Raw genomic sequence first — 14065 nt, 5'->3', positions numbered from 1 at the left:
GTCATAAAAAAAAGTTAAATATTGCCATTCGCAGCAACATGGATGGTCCTAGAGATTATCATACAGAGTGAAGTAAGGCAGACAAAGAAAGGTAAGTATATAGTGTCACTTATACATGGAATCTAAAAAAATCCTTTGCTCTCCACTCTTTCTTTTTGAAGGAAACGTCCGATGTCAAAGGGTTATTTCTTTGTGTTGACTTTCTTCCTTTCTTTCCTGTTTTAAATTTTGGCTCTGCTGGGTCTTTCTTGCTTTCTCCCCAGTTGCAGGATATGGCGGCTCTTCTAGTTAGGGTTAGTTGCCCAATCAGGGATCGAATCCATGTTTCCCACATTGGAAAGTGTTTTCTTAACAACCAGACATGCAAGGAAGTCCCTGTATAGACTGTCTATAACCAAATTTTGCCTGGGAAATTTTTTTATTTCCCACTATCACTTTGGATAGTTCAATACCATAGCCATTTATTCTTCTTGGAGGAAAAATGAGGTTGTTAGCTGTCACTGCATTAACATCAATTTCAAAGTAAACTGAGAGGTCTATTTCCTTAAGTATCCTTCATTGAAATTGAAGTAAATATGTATAACTTTTAATAATGGCACTTTTATTTACTTTTTACTTTTATAATCTAGTTCTAATCTACAGTAACTTTCTTATCTCCCAGTATCTTCACTGCATACACCCTCTGATTCCATCCAGTTCTCTGTGTTCAGAGATTTAACTAATTACCATTAACTATTTATGAACTATGGCCCTTGCCCTCAAAGAATTAAGGTTTGTGGTGGGAAATAAACATTGTCCCAAATAATTGGCATGAAAAGAAAATAATGATAAATGTTTCAAGACACATGAAAACAACATATGAACTAGACATAGAACAAATATATGGATAACGAGAGGGGAAGGGGAGTAGGGGGATGAACTGGGAGACTGGAATTGACATATATGCTACTAGGTGTAAAATAGGTAATTAATGAAACCTACCATAGAGCGCTGGATCATAGGAAAAGCAAGAGAGTTCCAGGAAAACATCTAATTCTGCTTCATTGACTACACTAAAGCCTTTGACTATGTGGATCACAACAACTGTGGGAAATTCTTCAAGAGATGGGAATACCAGACCATCTTCCCTGTCTCCTGAGAAACTTGTGTGCTGGTCAAGAATCAACAGTTAGAATCAGACATGAAACAATGGACTGGTTCAAAATTGGGAAAGACTACATCAAGGCTGTATATTATCACCTTGCTTATTTAACTTATATGCACAGTACATCATGAGAAATGCCAGGCTGGATGAAGCAGAAGCTGGAATCAAGATTGCTGGGAGAAATATCAATAACCTCAGATATGCAGATGACATCACCTTTATATCAGAAACACAAAAGGAACTAAAGAGCCTCTTGATGAAAGTGAAAGAGGAGAGTGAAAAAGCTGGCTTAAAACTCAACATTCAGAAACCTAAGATCATGGTATCTGGTCCCATCACTTCATGGGAAATAGATGGGGAAACAATGGGCACAGTAAGAGACTTTATTTTCTTGGGCTTGAAAATCACTGCAGATGGTGACTGCAGCTCTGAAATTAAGAGACACTTGCTCCTTGGAAGAAAAGTTGTGACAAACCTAGAAAGCATATTAAAAAGCAGAGACATTACTTTGCCAACAAAGGTCTGTCTGGTCAAAGCTATGGTTCTTCCAGTAGTCACATATGGATGTGAGAGTTGGACCATAAAGAAGGCTGAATGCTGAAGAATTGATGCTTTTGTTTTTTTTTGTTTTGTTTTGTTTTGTTTTTTTGTTGTTTTTTTGTTTTTTTATTAGTTGGAGGCCAATCACTTCACAACATTTCAGTGGGTTTTGTCATACACTGATATGAATCAGCCATGGATTTACACGTATTCCCCATCCCGATCCCCCCTCCCACCTCCCTCTCCACCCGATCCCTCTGGGTCTTCCCAGTGCACCAGGCTGGAGCACTTGTCTCATGCATCCCACCTGGGCTGGTGATCTGTTTCACCATAGATAGTATACATGCTGTTCTTTTGAAATATCCCACCCTCACCTTCTCCCACAGAGTCCAAAAGTCTGTTCTGTACTTCTGTGTCTCTTTTTCTGTTTTGCATATAGGGTTATCGTTACCATCTTTCTAAATTCCATATATATGTGTTAGTATGCTGTAATGTTCTTTATCTTTCTGGCTTACTTCACTCTGTATAAGGGGCTCCAGCTTCATCCATCTCATTATGACTGGTTCAAATGAATTCTTTTTAACGGCTGAGTAATATTCCATGGTGTATATGTACCACAGCTTCCTTATCCACTCATCTGCTGATGGATATCTAGGTTGCTTCCATGTCCTGCTATTATAAACAGTGCTGCGGTGAACATTGGGGTGCACGTGTCTCTTTCAGATCTGGTTTCCTCAGTGTGTATGCCCAGAAGTGGGATTGCTGGGTCATATGGCAGTTCTATTTCCAGTTTTTTAAGAAATCTCCACACTGTTTTCCATAGCGGCTGTACTAGTTTGCATTCCCACCAACAGTGTAAGAGGGTTCCCTTTTCTCCACACCCTCTCCAGCATTTATTGCTTGTAGACTTTTGGATAGCAGCCATCCTGACTGACGTGTAATGGTACCTCATTGTGGTTTTGATTTGCATTTCTCTCATAATGAGTGATGTTGAGCATCTTTTCATGTGTTTGTTAGCCATCTGTATGTCTTCTTTGGAGAAATGTCTGTTTAGTTCTTTGGCCCATTTTTTGATTGGGTCATTTATTTTTCTGGAATTGAGCTTCAGGAGTTGCTTGTATATTTTTGAGATTAATCCTTTGTCTGTTTCTTCATTTGCTATTATTTTCTCCCAATCTGAGGGCTGTCTTTTCACATTACTTATAGTTTCCTTTGTAGCGCAAAAGCTTTTAAGTTTCATTAGGTCCCATTTGTTTATTTTTGCTTTTATTTCCAATATTCTGGGAGGTGGGTCATAGAGGATCTTGCTGTGATTTATGTCAGAGAGTGTTTTGCCTATGTTCTCCTCTAGGAGTTTTATAGTTTCTGGTCTTACATTTAGATCTTTAATCCATTTTGAGTTTATTTTTGTGTATGGTGTTAGAAAGTGTTCTAGTTTCATTCTTTTACAAGTGGTTGACCAGTTTTCCCAGCACCACTTGTTAAAGAGGTTGTCTTTTTTCCATTGTATATCCTTGCCTCCTTTGTCAAAGATAAGGTGTCCATAGGTTCGTGGATTTATCTCTGGGCTTTCTACTCTGTTCCATTGATCTATATTTCTGTCTTTGTGCCAGTACCATACTGTCTTGATGACTGTGGCTTTGTAGTAGAGTCTGAAATCAGGCAGGTTGATTCCTCCAGTTCCATTCTTCTTTCTCAAGATTACTTTGGCTATTTGAGGTTTTTTGTATTTCCATACAAATTGTGAAATTCTTTGGTCTAGTTCTGTGAAAAATACCGTTGGTAGCTTGATAGGGATTGCATTGAATCTATAGACTGCTTTGGGTAGAATAGCCATTTTGACAATATTGATTCTTCCAATCCATGAACACGGTATGTTTCTCCATCTGTTTGTGTCCTCTTTGATTTCTTTCATCAGTGTTTTATAGTTTTCTATGTATAGGTCTTTTGTTTCTTTAGGTAGATATACTCCTAAGTATTTTATTCTTTTTGTTGCAATGGTGAATGGTATTGTTTCCTTAATTTCTCTTTCTGTTTTTTCATTGTTAGTATATAGGAATGCAAGGGATTTCTGTGTGTTAATTTTATATCCTGCAACTTTACTATATTCATTGATTAGCTCTAGTAATTTTCTGGTAGAGTCTTTAGGGTTTTCTATGTAGAGGATCATGTCATCTGCAAACAGTGAGAGTTTCACTTCTTCTTTTCCTATCTGGATTCCTTTTACTTCTTTTTCTGCTCTGATTGCTGTGGCCAGAACTTCCAACACTATGTTGAATAGTAGTGGTGAGAGTGGGCACCCTTGTCTTGTTCCTGATTTCAGGGGAAATGCTTTCAATTTTTCACCATTGAGGGTGATGCTTGCTGTGGGTTTGTCATATATAGCTTTTATTATGTTCCTTCTATTCCTGCTTTTTGGAGAGTTTTAATCATAAATGAGTGTTGAATTTTGTCAAAGGCTTTCTCTGCATCTATTGAGATAATCATATGGTTTTTATCTTTCAATTTGTTAATGTGGTGTATTACATTGATTGATTTGCAGATATTAAAGAATCCTTGCATTCCTGGGATAAAGCCCACTTGGTCATGGTGTATGATTTTTTTAATATGTTGTTGGATTCTGTTTGCTAGAATTTTGTTAAGGATTTTTGCATCTATGTTCATCAGTGATATTGGCCTGTAGTTTTCTTTTTTTGTGGCATCTTTGTCTGGTTTTGGAATTAGGGTGATGGTGGCCTCATAGAATGAGTTTGGAAGCTTACCTTCATCTGCAATTTTCTGGAAGAGTTTGAGTAAGATAGGTGTTAGCTCTTCTCTAAATTTTTGGTAGAATTCAGCTGTGAAGCCATCTGGTCCTGGGCTTTTGTTTGCTGGAAGATTTTTGATTACAGTTTTGATTTCCTTGCTTGTGATGGGTCTGTTAAGATCTTCTATTTCTTCCTGGTTCAGTTTTGGAAAGTTATTAGGGCAGAAATAAATGCAAAAGAAACTAAAGAGACCATAGCAAAAACCAACAAAGCTAAAAGCTGGTTTTTTGAAAAAATAAACAAAATTGACAAACCATTAGCAAGACTCATTAAGAAACAAAGAGAGAAGAACCAAATTAACAAAATTAGAAATGAAAATGGACAGATCACAACAGACAACACTGAAATACAAAGGATCATAAGAGACTACTACCAGCAGCTCTATGCCAATAAAATGGACAACTTGGATGAAATGGACAAATTCTTAGAATTGATGCTTTTGAACTGTGGTGTTGGAGAAGACTCTTGAGAGTCCCTTGGACTGCAGGGAGATCAAACCATTTGGAAATCAGTCCTGAACATTAACTGGAAGGACTGACACTGACGCTGAAGCTCTGATAATTTGGCCACCTGATGTGAAGAGCTGACTCATTAGAAAAGACCCTGATACTGGGAGGGATTGAGGGCAGCAGGAGAAGGGGACAGAAGATGAAATGGTTGGATGGCATCACCGACTCAATGGCCATGATTTTGAGCAAGCTCCAGGAGATGGTTTAGGACAGGGAAGCCTGGCGTGCTGCAGTCCATGGGTCGCAAAGAGTCAGACATGACTGAGCGACTGAACAGCAGCCATACAGCCCGGGGGACTCCCCTCAGTGCTCTGTGGCACCCCAAACAGGAAGGCGACCCCAAAACGAAGGGATGGGCATGTACACACAGCTGACTTGCTCTGCTGCACAACAGAACTAACACGACATGGTGAAGCCACTACACTCCTACACAAATTTTATAAAATAAAAATGAAAACAACGTGCTCATGGCAAAGACTGACAGCTACTCATACAATATCCACGTTCCTCTTCCTCATAGTACAAGAGACCACTTTTCTTCTAGCTCTCAACATTCCTAGGCACCCTAGAAGTAGGTCTGGCTTTGTTACTAACTTTGCTTGCTGCTGATGGGGCCATGGAATGCTCTGGTTCATAAAATGAAAGCCAAAGTTGAGTTGGCTCCTTTTACAAGCTCTTTATAGGAGCACGTTCCTTTTACAGTTCCCTTCCTGTTTCCTGCCGTCTGAAACTTAAACAAGATGGTTACAGCTCCAGCAGCCACCTTGGAGGATGAGAAATCCAAAATGGAAGCCAGGAGGGACAGAAGGATGAGAAAGAGGCTGAGCCTTTGATGCTTGTGGAGTCATAAAAAAGTAAACATCTCTATTGCTTAAGCTATTAAGAAGGAAGCAGGGCTTCTGTTGAACTTGGTCCTAAAAGATACACTCTTGGAAATTCAGAGAGAAAAAAGAATACTTCTACTGGGTATTTCTAGCAACGTTTGAGCTAGACCTTGAAGACTGTACAGAATTTTATCATGTGATCCATGCCAGAGAAGTCCATAAAAGAGATTATCTCAAGAAAATGCTGCCCTCACAGTAGAACAAATGTAATATAGAAGAGCACTGTAGCTCCTTCCTTAGCCTTGGTACATCCCCTTCCTCAACAAAAAGGTCATGGCCCTTCACATTTCAATCTCCCCTAAAATCTAGTTCAAAATCAGCTTCCTCCAAACGACCTTCCCATACCACTCTAACTCCTCTAGAACCCAAGACCCACCCATTCATAAGCATTGCTTGTTATTGAAAGACTTGGGGGTTTTACGTCTTATCTTACAATATAGGTAATAAGCTTTCTGATAGCAGATAATGTTCTTTAAATCCCTAATTATGCTTGTAGTCTTGCACACCTTATAATCTCAGTCATAAAAACACATCATTTTCAACCCTCTTCAAATGTTTCTAGGTGGGTGGGAGGGAGGTTCAAGAGGGAAGGGACATATGTATACTTATGACTGATTCACATTGTTGCACGGCAAAAAATAACACAACGTTGTAAACCAATTATCCTTCGATTAAAATTTCTTTTAAAAGTAGACTCTGAAGCCAATCAGGAAGAATAAGAAATTTTTGCAAAAGAATAATGAGAGTGATTTTTAGCTTTTTTGAAGTCTTTGTTCAAACAAATTCCTACCTCCCTGTTCAAACACTTTCAGTGAGTCCTTCACTGACTCTAAATAAAATTCAAGTTCCTTAAACTATTATATTAAAAAAAGAGCATTCTAACAATATCTAAGGATATTCCAAAAGCAATAAGATTCCCATGATTCCATCACTTTAAAAAAAAATGTCTTTAGGTGTGGTCTGACCAGGCTTGCATGCTGAGCATTTGGGCAGAAAATAAATAAATATGTAAATAGCAATTCTAGTGTTTGATAGCTTATGAAGGATTTCCTATCCATCGTTTCACATTGCTTTACAAGAACTTCATGAATTAGGTTACATCCATGCCCCTTTGTTTATCCAACAAAATATATTTTGCTTTTGTTTAAAATATATTTTAAGGCTTACTGGGACAGTAGTAACAAAATTGTAAATCATTACAATACAGTGGAGAAGCACTTATGTAGAAGCCAGGGTAAGATCCCAGGAGGCTTAACAAACTTAGAATATAGCCGCTTTCTGGTGGGATAAGCCTAAGAGTTCCAAAGAGGTAGTGACAGGGGGGATGTATGAAAGTGTTAAGTTGTTCAGCCGTGTCCAACTCTTTGCGACCCCATGGACTATAGCCTGCCTGGCTTCTCTGTCTTATAGAATCCTCCAGGCAAGAATCCTGGAGGTTCCCTTCTCCAGGGGATCTTCCCAACCCAGGTATCAAGCCCAGGTCTTCTGGGTGGTGGATTCGTTACCATCTGAAATACCGGTAATAGGTGAACTTGGTTGTAAACGAAGAAAGCTGCCTGGAAATCTGGGGGGAAGAAGCATTATGGATAGAGCAGTGTGTGTGACAAGAGCATAGCCCATTTGAGGGACAGCAAATAATCTGAGAGCAGGGGAAGGAAGGAGGAAATTTAAGTGAGACTGGAGAGTTAGCTAGAGGCTAAAAGTGAAACACGCTGTATTCTAGCTCTGGCATTTCTGTCTTATCTTGTAGGGAAAGAAAAGTTGCTAAAGGATTTTAAGCCCGGGAACTCTATGATCAGATTTACAACTGTAAAGATAATTCTGAATACAGTGTCACAAATTATCCAGGTAAACGACAATAAAAACACTCATGAAAAGTGGTACTAAAGTGGTAGCAATACAAGGCAATGCCATAACATAAATAAGCCTTTTCAGGATTTCAAAACTATATTATTGCCTTTCAAAAAAGAGAGAGGGAGACAGACTGGAATTCACAAAATGCCAGTACCTGTTAACAAACCATATATCTTTCCTGATTTTTCATATTTTTAGGCTGACTTGTTTATTTGTCCTTATACCCTGCCATTAAAACTGAGAATCAACTATTTCAAGGCTTCACTTACAAGCCAACAAAAAATAATTTTATTTTTCTGTCTCAGTTGCTCTTTTTTCTTCTTTAGGAAAATATTAAAATGGCACTTGTATCAAGTTCAAATGCCATCAATAATCCTTTAGGCAGCAGCAACATTAATCAACTAGAAAAGAGTATTTTCCTTCTTTTTTAATCCAGAAGTATTCAGAAGTATTTTACGACCTTTCACCCATAAAAATAGCTTTGTGCACCATGAGAATTTTTTCAAGACTGGATGAAATGAGTTAGCTGTCTCAGCAAGCCAGGAAGGCAAGCTAATGCTCAGGTCCTTCCTTTGCCAACCACTGTTTCTGTACTAACATACTGTAATGTACTTTTTGGGAAAATGCCAAAGATGCTACTACGGACATTTTTTCTCTGCCCATATGTTCTTGAGAAACCAGAGGATGAATTTCAACTCTATTTATTAGCCACTTGTACCTTAGGCTAGTTGCTCGACCTTATGGAGCCCATTTCTTTAACAGTAAAATGTAGATTAAATAGGTTAAGGATTAAATAATATATTCTATATTGTGTTTAACAGTAACTGGCATAGAGCAATTGCTCAATACATAGAACTATTATGATTATTACTATTTCTATAATGGAAATGTTTTACTTTTCTTCTGCCTGATGGGGAATGAGGCTTTCCCTGTTGGGAAGAAACTCTGCTTACCAAAAAACTCCTGTCAGTCATCATTTCATTCATCAAAATTATTATTATTTTAGAGAAGCTAAAAAAACATGGAACGCTTCATGAATTTGCGTGTCATCCTTGCACAGGGGCCATGCTAATCTATTCTGTATTGTTCCAATTTTAGTATATGTGCTGCTGAAGCGAGCACCAAAATTATTTTTAAGGATGAACTGTGTCATGGTGGTTAAGAAATCTGTCACCCACAATGTCATCTGTGGTTTTTGTGCAAATTTGTTCAGTTTAAGGTGGCCTTAGACTGTTACTATTTACTGGAGTACATATAAGCAAATTATCTCACAAAAAGATAAGTACCTAGGCACTATGCTTTGCAGAATCTCAAAAATAATGTTTCAAGGGCAACGAGAATTGAAAATAACCAGACACACATGGAAATGAAAATAAAATATTAGTAAGAACAGAAGGAAAATACAAGAATTTGCATAGTGATGTTATCACAAACATTACAATATGACTACACTTACTATCCATAAAATATCTTCAGAGTATAGCAAGCTACAAACAGTGACAAAGCAAGTTTGAAAAATCAAATGTACTTTAAAGGAACAGAAAGTATTATAAAATAATTATAGTAAAAACATAGCATATAAAATAATTATAAAAATTCAATACTATAAAAACATAAAAAATAAAATTTAAAAATATGATCAGTGGTCATGTTTGGCAGCAAACCAAACATCATTAAAATAGTAAAAAGTAGAAAACTGGAAGATTTTTAAGGAAAAATATACAGAAGGCTGCAAGTAGAGATAAAAACACAGAGGAATAGATGAGATTATCAAAGACAAGAAAGATTTAGTGAAAACTTCCAGAAGAAAATAATATTTCTAAATTTGTATGCATCTAATTACATAGTCCCCCAAAAAGCAAATACTAACAATACCAAAATAAGAGACAAATCCACAATTACAGTGGGAGGCTGTAATACACCTCTCTGAGGTGTTGATAAAATTCATAGAAAAATAAGTAAGGCTATAGACATTTAAAATACAATTAACAAAACTGACCTATGGAAATTGTAGCCTGCAATTGTAGAATACATATTTTTCAAGCACACACAAAACATTCAGAAAACAGACAGAGGTGGTTTAGTAGCTCCGTAGATGGTATCCCACCAGGCTCCTCAGTCCATGGGATTTCCTAGGCAAGAATACCGGAGTAGGTTGCCATTTCCTTCTCCAAGGAAATTGACTGTATATTATGATATAAAGTACACAAAAATATCAAAGGACTAGAAACAGAGAAAGTTGGAGTAATTTCTGGAGTTTTAGCATTGTTTTATAGCTCACCCTGTATGGTGGTAACATGAACATGAACATTATAATAATTTGTTAAGCTATACAGCTATGTCATGTACTTTTTAATATGTGATTCATACTTTACAATATCTTTTAAATGAATCTGAAACACATGAAATATGTTATCTAACCACAATGCATTTATGTCAGAAATCATTCAGAAACTAGTAACTAGAAAATTTCCCAAATTTTCAGAAATTAAATAATGTATTCTACATATCACATGGGTGAAAGAAATATCATAAAAGAAATTAAAAATATTTTGAACTGTGTAAATAAATGGTATGTAATAGCAAAGTTTATAGGATGACTATAAAGCAATGTGTAAAATAATATTAGCAGGAAACACATAAAATAGAGAAATATTGAAAATTGATAAATAATTGTTAAACATCTGTCTAAAGTTGTTAGAAAAGACATTAAAAAGTAAAACCAAAAATATATGGAGGAAAGAAATGGAGATAAATACAAAATTTAGTGATATGTTTTAAAAATATAAAATAGAAAAGACCAAAAAAGCTAAAGATGTATGTTTGAAAAGATAAATCTGTAGTAAGGTTAACCAAGAAAGGGGAGAGAGATGGAGGGGGTGAGGGAGGGAAGGAGAAAAGGAGAGAAAGACTAATAGGAATGAACACAATAATCACTGCAGATACTGAAGACATGAACCAGGTCAAAAGGAGGGACGTGAACAAATGCTTAAGTTCCTAGAAAGTGTGCGTGCAAGCTAAGTCACTTCAGTCCTGTCCGACTCTTTGTGAACGTACGGACTGTAGCCCCCCAGGCTCCTCCATCCCTGGGATTCTCCAGGCAAGAACACTGGAGTGGGTTGCCATGCCCTCCTCCAGGGGGTCTTCCCGACCCGGGGACAGAACCCTCATTTTTCGCATCTCCTGCATTGGCAGATGGGCTCTTTACCAGCAGTGCCACCTGGGAAACAGAAAAGAAAAGTGCATCTTGAACAAAATTTGGCTCAAGAAGAGATGTAAAGCCTAAATAATGCTTCAAAGAATTTGAATCAAGTATAAATAAACTCTTCCCACAAAGAAAAAAAACTACAGGTCCAGATAACTTTATGAGTAAGTTTATGATGCAGTCACTAAAGGAACTCTTCCAGATTGCCCTGGACTGAGTCGTGTCCCCTCAAATTGTGTATGTTGAAGTCGCACCCCCAGTGTGATAGAGTCTAGAGATGGGGCCTAAGGGAGATGATTAGGTTTAGATGAAGTAATGAGGGTTAAGCCCTAACGATGGGACTGTATGCTCTGGATTATGATGAGTTTATTCACCAGAGAGCTCTCTCTTGGTCTTTCTCTCTCTCTTGCTCGCTCCTCTTTCTCTTTCTCTTTCTGATGTGAGGACACAGTGAGAAGGTGGCCATCTGCAAGCCAGAAAAGGAGACTTCACCCTATTTCAACACTGCACTCTGATCTCAGATGCTCAGCCTCAGAAATGGTGAGAAAATTAATGTCTGTCGTTTAAGCCACCCAGTCGATGGTATTTGTTATGGCAATTCAGGCAGATGAAGATGTAGAATTATACAAATTCTTTCAGAGATTAGAGAAGCACGTTATAGTCCAATTCTTTTTATCATCAAGTTGATAACAAACTTGAAGGGCAGCATAAGAAAATTAAAAGCCATTTTCAAATCTTACTTTGAATACAAAAATGTTTTTTTTAAGTTATTAAACCAAATCTATCAATATACAAAGAGAATAATATATTATGACCAACTGATTTTACCCTATAATGAAGTGTTGGCTTAACACTTAAAAAAAAATCAAATAATGTATTCACTACTACATCCACAAATAAAAGGAGATAAACATTTTAAGCTCAGTAGATGTAGAGAAAGCACTGATAGAATGTAAAACCCATTGATGATAAGAATTTGTGCCACAAATTCTAAAAACAAAGGTGAGCTTTCTTAACCTGACAAGGGATATTTACAAAAAAAGATACAAACCATAGTGACCATTATATTAAATGGTGAAGCTTTGGAAAATTTTGGAAATTTTCCCTTTGGGTTGAGGGTAAAAGTTAAAATATCTGCAGTCAGACTATCTATCCAACATTTTAAAGGAGACCCTAGCCTATAGTACAAAAGGAAAGAAAATAGTAAGGTCAGTCTTAAAAAAAAAAAAAATTGTTGTTGTTAACAGATGATAAAAATTAGCATATAGAAAATCCAAAATATTCTATAGGTTAATTATTAGCATTAATTAAAGACTTTAGTAAGGTTGTTAGATTTTAATCAATATAGGAAGTAAATTGAATTTTATCTACCAGGAACAGATCTATATCTGATAAAATGTACAAATGATTCCATTTAAAACAATAAAAATATCAGATATTTAGGAATAAATTAAATAAAAATTATTTCAAAACCTCTATCAAAACATTACAAAAAAAATTATCAAATTTTTTGAGAAACAATGAAGATATAGATATGGTCTTCCTAGATGGCACAATAGCAAAGAATCTGCCTACCAATGCAGAAGACACAGGAGACAAGGTTCAATCCCTGGTCAATCCCAGGAGTCAGGAAGATCCCCTGGAGAAGGAAATGGCAACCCACTCCAGTATTCTTCCCTGGAAAATTCCATGGACAGAGGAGCCTGGAGGGGTACAGTCCATGAGGTCGCAAATAGTTGGACATGAGGACACCACCCTTATGGCAGAAAGCAAAGAGGAACTAAAAAGCCTCTTGATGAAAGTGAAAGAGAGTGAAAAAGTTGGCTTAAAGGTCAACTTTCAGAAAACTAAGATCATGGCATCTGGTCCCATCACTTCATGGCAAATAGATGGGGAAACAGTGTCAGACTTTATTTTTCTGGGCTCCAAAATCACTGCAGATGGTGACTGCAGCCATGAAATTAAAAGACACTCCTTGGAAGAAAAGTTATGACCAACCTAGACAGCATATTAAAAACCAGAGACATTACTTTGCCAACTAAGGTCCATCTAGTCAAGGCTACAGTTTTTCCAGTGGTCATGTATGGATGTGAGAGTTGGACTGTGAAGAAAGCTGAGCGCTGAAGAATTGATGCTTTTGAACTGTGGTGTTGGAGAAGACTCTTGAGAGTCCCTTGGACTGCAAGGAGATCCACCCAGTCCATCCTAAAGGAGACCAGTCCTGGGTGTTCATTGGAAGGACTGATGCTGAAGCTGAAACTCCAGACTTTGGCCACCTGATGCGAAGGGCTGACTCATTGGAAAAGACCCTGATGCTGGGAGGGATTGGGGGCAGGAGGAGAAGGGGACGACAGAGGATGAGATGGCTGGATGGCATCACTGACTCGATGGACATGAGTTTGAGTAAACTCCGGGAATTGGTGATGGACAGAGAGGCCTGGCGTGCTGTGATTCATGGGGTCTCAGAGTCAGACACAACTGAGCGACTGAACTGAACTGACCCGAACTGAGCAGCTGAGCATGCACACAAAGATGTAGTTATGGAACAGAGTAATATATTATAAAATGTTCCTACTAATAGTGATGATGATGATGATCTAACACATATATAGAACATCTTATTGAGTTGCTCAGCTACTAGCATTTCCTCAGCCTGAAAACCCTACAGGATAAATAGTTTATATGATGTTCCAGGATTGAAAGGTTGGGTATTGCAAAGATGACAATTCTTTCCTAATTTATTTATAGCTTAAATGCAATTCCAATTGGAATTCCAACAAAGGTTATTTGTTTTATTTTTGATGGACCTGGAGAAATTTATTCTAAAATTCATATGAAAATATAAAGGGTAAGAAATAATCAATACACACTTGAATAACAAGTTGTGAGGACTTACTCTACTGTATATCAGTATTTATAATAAAACTAGAGTATTTAAAATTGTGTTATATTTATACAGGAATAGACAAACAGAAAGAAGGAATAGGACAAAAAGCTCAGAATAGAATCCTACACATAGAAAGATTTGATTTATGACAGAAGTTACCACCTTATCACTCCTCTGCTTACCAACAGAGCAGAGAAGAAAGATGATCTTGTTAATAAACAGTAGTAGGAAAACT

General features: G+C 37.2%; 1 non-coding gene across 1 annotated transcript; it reads right to left on the bottom strand.

Moving 5' to 3' along the window:
- Nucleotides 1–8753: 8753 nt before the first annotated feature.
- On the bottom strand, nt 8754–8860 carry LOC133074264 (U6 spliceosomal RNA). Its single transcript, XR_009697117.1, has one exon. It is a non-coding gene; the product is annotated as a U6 spliceosomal RNA (small nuclear RNA).
- Nucleotides 8861–14065: the final 5205 nt, after the last annotated feature.

This window comes from Dama dama, chromosome 19 (genome assembly GCF_033118175.1).
Source record: "Dama dama isolate Ldn47 chromosome 19, ASM3311817v1, whole genome shotgun sequence".
Classification (NCBI taxonomy): domain Eukaryota; kingdom Metazoa; phylum Chordata; class Mammalia; order Artiodactyla; family Cervidae; genus Dama; species Dama dama.
Note: the sequence above shows the minus strand (reverse complement) of the source record. Positions and strands in the feature narration are given on the sequence as shown.